General features: G+C 44.9%; 1 pseudogene; it reads left to right on the plus strand.

The window, feature by feature from the left end:
* The first annotated feature begins 5,749 nt into the window (after nt 1-5,749).
* Nucleotides 5,750-7,628, plus strand: LOC124106624 (protein phosphatase 1 regulatory subunit 26-like; annotated as a pseudogene).
* The last annotated feature ends 4,537 nt before the right edge of the window (nt 7,629-12,165 follow it).

The following is a 12,165-nucleotide window of genomic DNA, read 5'->3' on the forward strand; positions in this document are numbered from 1 at the left end:
ACACTTCTCAGAGGAGGACATACAATCAATCAACAAGTACATGAAGAAATGCTCACCATCTCTAGCAATCAGAGAAATGCAAATCAAAACCACCCTAAGATACCATCTCACTCCAGTAAGATTGGCAGCCATTATGAAGTCAAACAACAACATGTGCTGGCGAGGGGAAAAGGGTACACTTGTACATTGCTGGTGGGATAGCAAATTGGTGTGACCAATTTGGAAAGCAGTATGGAGATTCCTGGGAAAGCTGGGAATGGAACCACCATTTGACCCAGCTATTCCCCTTCTAGGACTATTCCCTGAAGACCTTAAAAGAGCGTACTATAGGGATACTGCTACACTGATGTTCATAGCAACACAATTCACAATAGCTAGACTGTGGAACCAATCAGTAGATGAATGAATAAAAAAAAATGTGGCATTTATACACAATGGAGTATTACTCAGCACTAAAAAATGACAAAATCATGGCATTTGCAGGGAAATGGATGGCATTAGAGCAGATTATGCTAAGTGAAGCTAGCCAATCACTAAAAAAGAAATGCCAAATGTCTTCTTTGATATAAGGAGAGCAACTAAGAACAGAGCAGGGAGGAAGAGCATGAGAAAAAGATTAAAATTAAGCTTGGGGATTTTTCTATCTCCCAGGTTGCATATGCCTGGGAAGTTCTCAGGATATTCTTCCTGACCCCAGCAACTCAGGCAACTCTGGACAAGGCAACTCTGGAAACTCTGGACACACCAGCAACTCTAGACACATTGAGGAGCCATTCCTTCCTGCACCCCACAGGAGCCCATAAGTCAGGTGGATAGGTCACTACAGGAGGCACCTGGGGTGCAACTGCTGCCACTCCTGTGCCTGTGCTCCTGCTGATTCTGATTCGATTACTACAGGAGCTTATAGAGGTGATGAGTATGGGAATCCCACTGGGATTGGCACTGGATAGAGCACAGACATTTGCACATGGGGTTGCATTGCCTGGGACAAGGACATGGGTGTCCTGGCACACAAAGCAAAAGTGCTGGGGCTGGCATCTAGGCCTCCAAATGTGGCATGCCCTGTGCTCCAGGCACTACCACCTCTGCCTGCTCCTCTCCTTCCAGGGACCATGCCACAGCACCTTGCTGTTGGGCTCCCATAATAGGTACAACATTTGGGAGCAATGGATCTGCATATACTGACCTCTCAGCCTCAAGTAGCCTCTGACATAGCACTTCATGCTCATCCATTGCCTGCTGCAAGGCAACCTGAGTGAAGCGCAGCTGAGTAGTAGGAGCATTACGCTCCTCATGCAGCCACTGCAGCTCAGAGTCCAAAGCCCAGCAAGCCGCCTTGCACTCCTCCACCTGATCCTGCAGCTGACAGACACGATGCCCCTGCTGCTCTCCCTGCTTGGCCACCACTTGCAAGCCCAGGGCCAGGGCGGTTCAGGTGCATGACTTCTTGACATTTCCAGACACCTGAGAGTCCACCACCACAGTGCAAAGCCGATCCTCTATCTTGTTCCAGGGACAAGAGCCAAAGGCCATGTAGAACTCTGGGCCACCACCGTTCTGGAGTACTTCATTATTAATGAATCAGACCACCTCCTAGTGGCAAAAGCCACTAGCATGGTTGCAAATTACACTGCCGGGCTGCTGTGGTCTCTTTATTTCTTGATTTCATGAAAACAAGGTGGATGTCCTCCCCCTGTTTATTTATTCACTTTTCTATTAAAATACTTATTTATTTTAATTGTTATATTTGATGGCAGAATGCAATTCATTTCATATTAGATGTAGAGAGCACCATTTTTCAAGTCTCTGGTTGTACACAAAGTATTTTTACACCATTCATGTCATCATATATGTACTTAGGGTAATGATGTCTAACTCATTCCACCATCATTTGTACCCCCATTCCTTCTCCATTCCCTTCCCTTCCCTTTGCCCTATCTAAAGTTCCCCCATTCCTCCCATGCCCTGCTATCATCATTATGAGTTAGCATCCTCATATCAAAGAAAACATTTGGTCTTTGGTATTTTGGGATTGGCTTAATTCACTTAGCATTATATTCTCCTACTCCAACCATTTATTTGTAAATGCTATCATTTTATTCTCTTTTAGTTCTGAGCAATATTCCATTGTGTATATATACAAAAGTTTCTCTCTGTATTCATCTACTGAAGGGCATCTGGTTTGGTTCCACAATTTAGCTATTGTAAATTGTACTGCTATAAACATTGATGTGTCTGTGTTCCTGTAGTAAGCTGTTTTTCAGTCCTTTATGTCTAAGCCAAGGAGTGGGATAGCCTGGTCAAATGGTGGTTATGTTGCAAGTTTCCATGAAATCTCCATACTCACTTCTAGACTGGCTGCACCAAATTCTAGTCCCACAAGCAATGTATGAGTGTGCCTTTTCCCCCACATCCTGGACAACTCTTATTGTTGTTTGTAATCTTGATGGCTGCCATTCTGACTGGAGTGAGATGGAATCTTAGAGTACTTTTGATTTGCATTATATCTCTACCAATGAATGACAGTCTTCATAGAACTAGAAAAAGGAACCACACAATTAGTTTGGAAAAAAAATAAGAGGACTAGAATAGCTAAAGCAATCCTCAGCAAGAAGAATGAAGCAGAAGGCATCACAATACCAGAACTTAAACTATATTATGGAGCAATAGTAAAAAAGACAGCATGGTGTTGGTACCAAAGGACACATGTGGAACAATAACACAAAAATACAAGACACAGAGATGAACCCACATAGATATGCTTATCTCATAGTAGACAATGGTGCCAAAAATATACATTGGAGAAAACATATAGACTCTTCTATACATGATTCTGGGAAAACTGGAAATACATATGTAGCAAAATGACATTTAACTTCTATCTCTCACCTGCACAAAAATCAACTGAAAGTGGATCAAAGACTGACAGTAGAACAGAAACTATGCACCCAATAGAAGAAAAAGTTGGCCCAAATCTTCCTCTATTGCCTGAGGACCTGACTTCCTGAACAAGACTTCTAAAGGACAAGAAGTAAAATCAAGAATCAATAATGGGATGGACAGACACTAAAAAACTTCTTCTCAGCAAAGGAAACAAGCAATAACATTATGAGAGATTCTACAGAATGGAAAAAATTCTTTATCACACAGACCTCAGATAGAGCACTAATCTCTAGGATATATGAAGAAGTTAAAAACCTGAACACCAAAAAGCCAAATAACACAATCAATAAATGGGCTAAGGAACTGAATAGACACTTCACCGAAGAAGAAATACAACCAATCAACACACATTGGGAAAAATTTTCATCATCTCTAACAATGAAAGAAATGCAAATCCAAACTAAGATACGATGTTATTTCACTCCAGAATGGCAATGTATCAAAAATACAGGCAATAACAAGTGTCACGAGGGATGTGGAAAAAAGTTACCTTCATATACTGCCAGTGGGACTGCAAATTGGTTCAGCCACTATGTGAAGCACTATGAAGATACCTCAGAAAACTTGGACTAGAAGCACCTAGCTATTCCACTCCTCAGTTTATACCCAATGGACTTAAAAATCAGTATACCAGAGTGTTGCAGCCACACCAATGCTTATAGTGGCTCAATTCACAATAGCTAAACTATGGAACCAACATTAATGGCCTTCAACAGATGAATGGAAAAAGAAAATGTGGTACATACACACTATAGAATATTATTCAGCCTAAAAGAAGAATGAAATTTTGGCAATTGCAGGTAAATAGATGGAACTAGAGAATATCATGCTAAGTGAAATAAGCCAATCCCCATACTCCAAAAGTTAAAAGTTTTCTTTGATAAGCAGTTGCTGATCCATAATGGGGCTGGGAGGATCAGGCAGAATCAGAAAGGCACTTTGATTTGTGTTGAGGGGACTGAGGGGAGAAGTGGGACTGTTGGGATGGGAAGGACAGTAGAATGAGATAAACATTATTACCCTATATACATGTAGGATTACACTACTGGAGTGACTCTGCCACATGTACCACCCAAGGAAGAAGTTGTGCTCAATTTGTGTACAATATGTCAAAATGCATTCTACTATTAAAAAAAGAAAAGAAAGAAAGAAAAAGGAAAAAACACAACATTTAGAGGATAAAAAATTTATTTGGATTCTCAAGGTTTCCCACGTCGCAATCCATAAACAATTGACTCCATTCCTTAGGTCTTGAGGCAAGTGTGAACATCATGGCAGAAGAGTGTGGTGGAAGAAATCAGTTCAAGACATGATCAGGGAGAACTGGGGACTTAAGCTGTTCTGGAATATGTTGTGTGAGCCTCTAGGGGGCATTCTCTGGAGGGCCACTGGTATAGATGACAGTGACAGGGCCACTCGCCTCTGTGTACCCCACCTCCCCATGGTTGTGTCTACTGGTGTCCTCCTTGTTCTGCAGGCCTAGCATAGAGCAGGAGGTGTTGGAGTACCTGACCCTCCTGAACTCTGAAGGCAAGGCTGATAAACACTGGAGCCACCACCAGGAGAATATTCTCTACAACATAGGGACCTGGGCCCCATGTAGGTGGCCCCATGTAGTGCTGCCTCTGCTAACACCAAAGAAGCTGTGGACACCAAGAGCTGGATGATCCACATAGGATTCAGACTTGGCTTCTGCTTCTGCTGGTACCAGTGCCCAGCATATTCATTGGCAACGCTGTCTCCAGAGCTGACTATGGTGGCCATCTGTCCCATATCAAATGACACCAAGGCCAGCTGTGTCAGCTCAAAAACAGCCACAGGGCCTGTAAGAGAGGAGACAAGAGGGTGCTTGAGGATAAAGGACCCATTCCAACATTCCATCCTGAGGCTCTGCCTGGACTAAGACAGGATATGGAGTGGATTCAGTTGAGGGTCCTGCAAAAGTTGAGACTAGGGACAGGACTGACCATGTCATCTGTGCAGAGAAAGATGGGAGCAGGATGGGGAGCCAGGCTAAGTTGGAAATTTCCCAGAGCTCAAACACCTGATGTCCCAGAACTCAAACACCTGATGTTCAATATATATATTGAATACTCAGCCAGGTCATCCTACTGCCTGTGGGGGCACTGCCCCAAGTAAACTCTGGGTGGCTCAGGGCCTGGGAGGTGGAAAGATATGTGCCCTTTGGCTGCTTAGAAATCTATAGCAGAAATACTCTAGATTTTAATCAATTAAAATGGCCTGTTTGTGATCCTTTGTGTGTATGTGTGTGTGTGTGTGTGTGTGTGTGTGTGTGTGTGTGATGCTTAATTTATTCATTAAAAAAAGTGCTTATGGAAAAAAGCAGATTTTTGTTTCCAAGAGTTAAAAGTACTCTTCAAAAAATTAAATAAAAGAACATGGATTACATGGAACTGTTTTTCTCATAAGCACTTAAGTGAGTGAATGCACCACAAGGAAACTATCACAGGCACATTGGGATACTCGGGACCACAACTTCACCCAGCTGATGCTCACTGTGGGCGGGGTCTGCACTTGGGCACAGAATTGGGTTTCTGTTTATACCCAGGGGTGCAGAAGGTGAACAAGACTCACATCCAATTAGAATACCAACAACATCCTCTGGCTACAAGGTAGACTCTGCCTCACAGCTGAATCAGAGTTGCAGAACATGGGGTGACTGGAGGACACCCTGTGGCCAGCACACCCTGTTCCCAAAGTGACTATGGATAACTTAGTACCACAGGGCGGAAGGTAAGAAAACCAAGGCAGCAACATCTGGCCTTGACTCAGGGAACCAGAGGCCATGGCCTACAACCAGCACCCTTCTGTCCCAGGAGGTGGGCTGCAGGAAGCATTGACAGTACTGGCTCTGTCAACGGTCAGACCCCTGACTGGGCTGCAGCTCCTGGATGGCAGATATGGAGGTATGCAAGGCTTGTCCCCAGCACTGAGCTCTGGCCAAGTTGTCTGTGGAACAAACCACCTAATTGCTGTACTTATTCACTTGTGTGCACACATCAAGAAAAGGACAGTTAAAATGTACATGCATTAAGATCTCTTAGAACCATGATCAAAAGAGGAGAACAGGAGCTGTCCTAAAAAAAGAGGTTTATGTAGATGTTAAAATCACCTAGTGACTGCAGGAGACTGGACACAAGGGGACTGGGCTGCAGAGTGAGCCACTATCTCTGTGACATCTCATGAGGCACACACTGGCTTGTCAGTTTGCTTCCTGGCCACTGTGCTTAGAAACATTTTACTAATCCAAGGCTGTGATTACAATTTTTGGAGGAACTTCTCTGGCTGCTAGGGACCAGTGTGTCCTTTATTAAAAGCATTGTTCTGGGAGCTTCTGACAGACACTAAGTCATTTTAGTGCTTCCCAGAAGGTGGCCACTGCCTCCTTAGGCTTGAACATCTGAACCAGCAACTGGCCAGAGTTCCAGCCAGGGTGACCCTCACTGTGAAGGAAAAGACCAAACTCTGGGCTCATCAATGGCTCCTGAGTGAACCACAGAAAGCTTCAGTTAGAAACACCTTTCAAAATCAAAAGACAACATTTTCTAAAAATATTTTTTACAGCACTTTAATTTACAAAAAAACCACAAAAATCATATTTACCAGGACACATCTGTTAAATAAAAGCATCATGTTAGTATCCATATGTACAGGGCTATGTACAATGATTCTGGTTCTTGCTCTCCTTAGAACAACAGCCCATACCCAATGGAGCCCAGCCTGGCAGGGCTGCAGGTGGGGACAGCAGATGCAAAACAGATCCTCCACATAGTGACACCCTGCCCGCCTTGTGTCCCCCTAAACTTACCCTGGTGTCAGGCAATGTTCCTGGCAGCCCCATGGAGGCCTGTGGGAAACAGGGCTTGGCCTCCCCAGTCAGGGTGAGCAGCGAGGACTCCTTTGATCAGAGCATCTGGGCAGAAATAGATGAGTTTCTGAATGAGAAAAGATAAAATGAAAACCAAAAGTGTGACAGGTCCATGGATAATAAAACAGACTTGAAACTTCTGCTCAATCCACCCTGAAATCCACCCAGGAGCCCCCTGTCAGGGTGTTGCCCCGCCACAGTCTGATGGAGCCTGGAAGGAGTCTGTATTCCACAGACCTTCCAGGTCAGCAAAGGTGAGCACAGTGCCCAGCAGCCTCAGGCCTAAGGTTACCACAGAGCCTGAGAACCTGGGCAGCACAAGGCCTGCTGCACCCAAGCCCCAGGCAGCACAGAGAAGTGGCACAGACAAGAGGATCTGTGGAGCTGGAGGGAGGGGCATCAGCTCCAGGACCCTGGCCCCCTAGCACAAGGTCTCTGACTCCAGCATCAATGATGGCATCCAGGAGGTCATCCAGTTGGGTCAGTTGGAGAAGACCAGGAAGGAGCCAGCAGGGATCTGCCACCAAGATCCCAGCTCAGCAAGAAGGGGCTGAAAGTTGCCAGCAGCCTGGGCAGCTCACTGAAAATTGCCTTTCCTGAAGCCCCCAGGAGAACACCCAGCAAGAGGAACCCAGCAGTCCCCAGGGGCACAGACCTCAGCCCAAAGGCCTTGGACTCTTACCACCACTCCAAGCCACCAAAGGATGCCACAGCTGCTGCACCTCCATCAAGCACCACCACCAGGATGGAGCCTATGGAAGGGGCCTTGGCTGGGCAGACACATGTGCTGAGCTGATGTGCACTGAAGCAATCCGGGATATTTCCAAGACCACTTGTGGAGGGCAGCAATGGGCCTGCATTTATGAGCCCACTCTTCTGCTCCCCCAATGTGCCTTCCCACTCTAAGGGGGCAGCAGCTCTGTGGACAGTTATGACATCATAGAGCAGGATATCTGGATGTTTTTGGTTCCGAAGTCAGGAAGCCTGCTGGCCAGAGCCAAAAGCTCTCACATCCCAACCCAGGCCTACTCCCCCAACTGGGCCCCAGCAATCAGACTGGTGTTCCCAAGGTCCCTTTCTCTGAAACCCCAGACTTACCACAGAGCTGCAAAAGGAAATGAAGAGGTGGTACTCGTGCTGTGAGGTTGTCCACACCCAAGAAAACAAGGGAGAAGAAAGTGCCCAGTATGGCGATTGTATTCAGGGCATACTCAGCCTGGATGCATTGGGCAAGACCCATCCAACCAGGAAAAAGTAGAGTCTCCAGGAAAGGAGTGCCAGGCCAGGAGCCAGCCTGTCCTCTGGAGACTTTTGATGCTCAGTGACATTTGCATTTGTCAAGACCTCTGGGTAGAGGGGACAGCTCTGAGGACAGGGGGAGCTTGTTGGACAGTGACCAGGACCTAGACACAACCATCAAGGACCTGGTAAGATTAAAGCAGGAGCCCAAGAAGAAGGGAAGGGATCCCTGGACAGCCTGCAGGAAGAAGGTCAGGTTCAGCCCCTGAGACACAGTTGTTGCCCAAACTGTTTGTGATCTTTAACTGTTAGAGTCTGTAAACAAGTCGATGGTGGCCCATACGGGGAGCCCTGGGACACTCAGGGGTAAGTGACCAAAAAAAAGCTGCCCATCCCTAGATAGGACGGGAGCAAATCTGCTCGTCCCTAGGCAGATAGGGCGAGAGGAAAAATGGCCATTTTAAGAAGATGGAAAAGATTGATGCAGTATGTTTGTGTCTTGTTTTGTCTCAGTGTATTGTATTGTCTTTGTGATGAAAATATGGAAGGGGTGTTAGGTAAATTGATAAGGGAAGAAGGCACCCCAGTGGAACCAAGAATAGTTAGGGCATGTGTTGATAAGAGCCCAGGAGCTCTAGTCAGAAAGAAAAAGAAAGTTCAGAAGAAGAAGGATTATCAGGAAAAAAGTTGCAGCAAAAGGCTATTACTGAATACTTTTCGTTACTGGAGCGTGCGTGAAGTGAATTGGCCTGGCTGCCATGTGCGCGAGCTGGTCATGGCGCAGCAAGGACTTTCCAAGTGGCGGCAGCCGGCTCTTCCTCGCCCCCCATCCAGGGAGCAGAACGCCACTGCGAGAGCCCAAATCCTGACCTGACCTGGAGGCACAGTCTCGTGGGCTCTTGCTCCCTGTGCCCAGTGGCAGTTTGAGTTCAGAACACTCCCCGGACTCTCCTGGGGCTGCCCGGGATGCTGCAGGTGGAAGACAGGCCTGCGTCCCTGAAGTTTGATCATTTCCAAGGCCAGTAACTACAATGGTTCTCCCACACCTGGAAGCTAATGAGTAATGAGCACTATTAAGCCTTTTTTCAAATGTAAAAAACCTTGAGATAATGTACAAAATTGTTCAGAAGGTTGTTTTCTTAGTGCCTGCTGGAATACTACAGGATTTTCTTTAGCCATCCAGCGTTCCTACCTCCGTCCCAGTGCCAGTGAAGATGAAAGTAGAAGAATTTCCAGTGTTGCTGAAAACCGGAGAAGACTTCGGCTGAGAAACGGACAAGATTTCGGATCAAGCTAGCTGCCTGCAGAACTTACATGGACTGTGATTTAAGCTAGCTGCCTGCAGAACTTACATGGACTGTGATTTACCTGGACTGTGAGTTAATCTATTGAGACACTGCTTTACCTGGACTGAGACAACAAACTGTAATCTACAACAAATTGTAACTGGTATCTTTGCTAAAGGTGTCATTGCTGGTATAATTTTTCCAAGGGCTTCTTACTTGGAGCCATGAATTGGCTTGGTATTGTAGCATTTTGTATCCTCCCCTTGTGCTTGTAGCAGATTATTTATGGTGTTTATGTAAAAACCACTATGGTCGTTATTTAAATTAAACAAAACGGGGAATTGTTAGAGTCTGTAAACAAATCGGGATGGCGCCTGGCATTTTGCCAGGGGGAGTGGTTTGTGAGGTGGCGCCAGCGAGCCATTAAGTGTGGAGATTTCTTATTGGTTGACTGCTGTATCTAGTTTATGCTAATTAGATAAGCTGTGTGGAATGTATATATATATACCCCTCCTGTCCTACAATAAAGGGCTCCCACTCCTTCTGTATCAATGTACACAAGTTGCTCGTCACCCCCAGGTTATTTTATTTTGCTGCAGCCGGACAGCGGCATTTAACCTGAAGGAAAACTTGAAGGATTATTTAGGAGTCAGGAATTTTCCCATACAAATAGTCCACCTGACTTAATTTCTCATTAGTTGGATAAGGAATTTGTAGCTACTATAACCCAAGTGTGATTTTTTCACCACTTTTTTGAGCAAAGCATGATTTTCTCTTATGCATGTCCTCATTCCTATGAGATATCAGTAGGAATGCAGACAGTGGAGCTAGAAGAAATTTCTGTGTCTCTTTTTAAAAATTTGCCCCCTGACAATTTGTCCTTTGGTAAGTATCCTACAATTTAACTCCTAAAATCATTAACCAAGGCACTGTGGAAGAAAGTGCAGACAATGTGGCAGCTTTGTTCAAACCCTGGAAATGATATTTTTGGTGGAGTGATAACACAAGGGTCACAGGAATCCATGGCCATCACAGCTGAGCCTGTGCTTTGAGTTACATTGGGTCACACCTGAATTGAGCACATCCTTCCCACTGGAGAGGCAGGACTTGGCCTGCTGTCATTTATCAGAAGCTCCTTCCATGTTCCTAGGTTTCAATGGGAATAGATGCCCTTCCTTCTGGAATTCCAGAGATGGGCCAACTCAGGTCATATGAGGATATCTCTTTCCTAGGTACTACTATCATAGGCTCATAAAATCTCCCCATTCTCTGGATATCAAGTTCTCAGGGAAAAGAAGAGAAGGTGCCCCATTACCTGTTCCAGGTTGTGTTAGAGATGAGAAAAGACTATCCCTTTCTCAAGCCCATCTTCCAGCTCTCCCAGAGGAGGAACTCACAAGCCTGAAACACTCTGAATCTTTCCTCACTGCAGCTCAGATTTCCATTTTGCCTTATGGTATTTCCAATGATTAACACCCTGCCACCAAACTCACCTGCTGCTGCTTCTGCCACTGTGCCCTCCTTGCTTCTTAAGCTGCAATGTTGGCAGGAGATGGGAGCTATTTAACCATTCACTATTGAGCCCTCTATATTCAGGGTAGCCACAGCAGCAGCCAGAAAGCAACAGACTTCCTCAACAGCTTTTTTTAGTTAGCTTTAAATTCTAAATCTTTTTTCTTGAGATCCAGGGCTTTTGAGAGTGAGGTCATTGGTCTCTGATGGGAAATACCAGCAAAATAGGAGGTTTCTGCACCATGCCCACCATCTTATCACTTGGTATACATAGGGTGCCCATTTTCTGGAGAGTGCTCCATGTTTCCCCATTCACCCTTGGACTCTGGTGTATTTCCTCTGTGACATCTCTGGATTTCCTTGTATAGCTGGGAATTGATGTGCCCATTGTCTTTATCTTCACCCTGTTAATAAAACTTCACTCAGGGATACTGCCTGTGTGTAAAGTTAGCCATCTTGTAGGCCACGTAGAACAATCCTTATGGCATCTACAAGGCTTGGGCTCTTACTTTTGGATGAAAAGCCACATGCTGAAATGAAGTCTAATTTTCTCATTGGAGGAATGCTGACCCTCCTGTGAAGCCAAGTATTGATATCTCATCAGTTGATTAGGTTTCAATGCTGGTCTTTCTAAAACCATGTTTCTGAGGAAGACCAAGATTTGGCATAAGTAGGATGTCAGATTGTGCTGATTGCATAGATCTTGGTAGCAGTACAATGTCATTGTCATTAAAAACACCTACCTACACATGGATAAACTATGAATAAATGATTGGTAGAAAGGAAACTAAAGGAAAGCCAAGGAAATATAATATTGATTGAAAGGCTTGAGCTGCTCTTCATCAATTCAATCCCAAGCCAGTTCTGTCTCCTAGGCCTGCCACTTACCAAGATGGTTCCCCCAGGGCTGCCACTCTCAAATTCCTAATAAATCTTCAAATCTTCACTCACAATTTTAAAGTTAATGAAAATGCACCCACTTTTGAAAATTTCCCTATGCACTGTTATTTCACCCATAAGTACATCCTTTTTTAGAATAGCTGCAGTAAAGGGAGATTAAAAAATCTAAGATATAAGGTACTTTTCCAGGAAGCTTCAATATATGGGACTTTACAATGTTATCTACTATTCATATATCAGAGACCACATTAGCCTAATGATCCTGAGAATTTCCCTACACCATAAATTGTGATGGGATCAACAGAGGATGTTGTCCCCACATCCCTTCCCATGCCTACCTCTCTTTAAGTTTCCTTTATAAGAAGAGTTTAAGAACCCCCAAAAGTGTTGTTTACT

Source organism: Marmota monax, unplaced genomic scaffold, assembly GCF_021218885.2.
Source record: "Marmota monax isolate L192 unplaced genomic scaffold, Marmota_monax_Labrador192_F-V1.1 WCK01_AAM20220418_F8-fsc00416, whole genome shotgun sequence".
In the NCBI taxonomy this organism is placed as follows: domain Eukaryota; kingdom Metazoa; phylum Chordata; class Mammalia; order Rodentia; family Sciuridae; genus Marmota; species Marmota monax.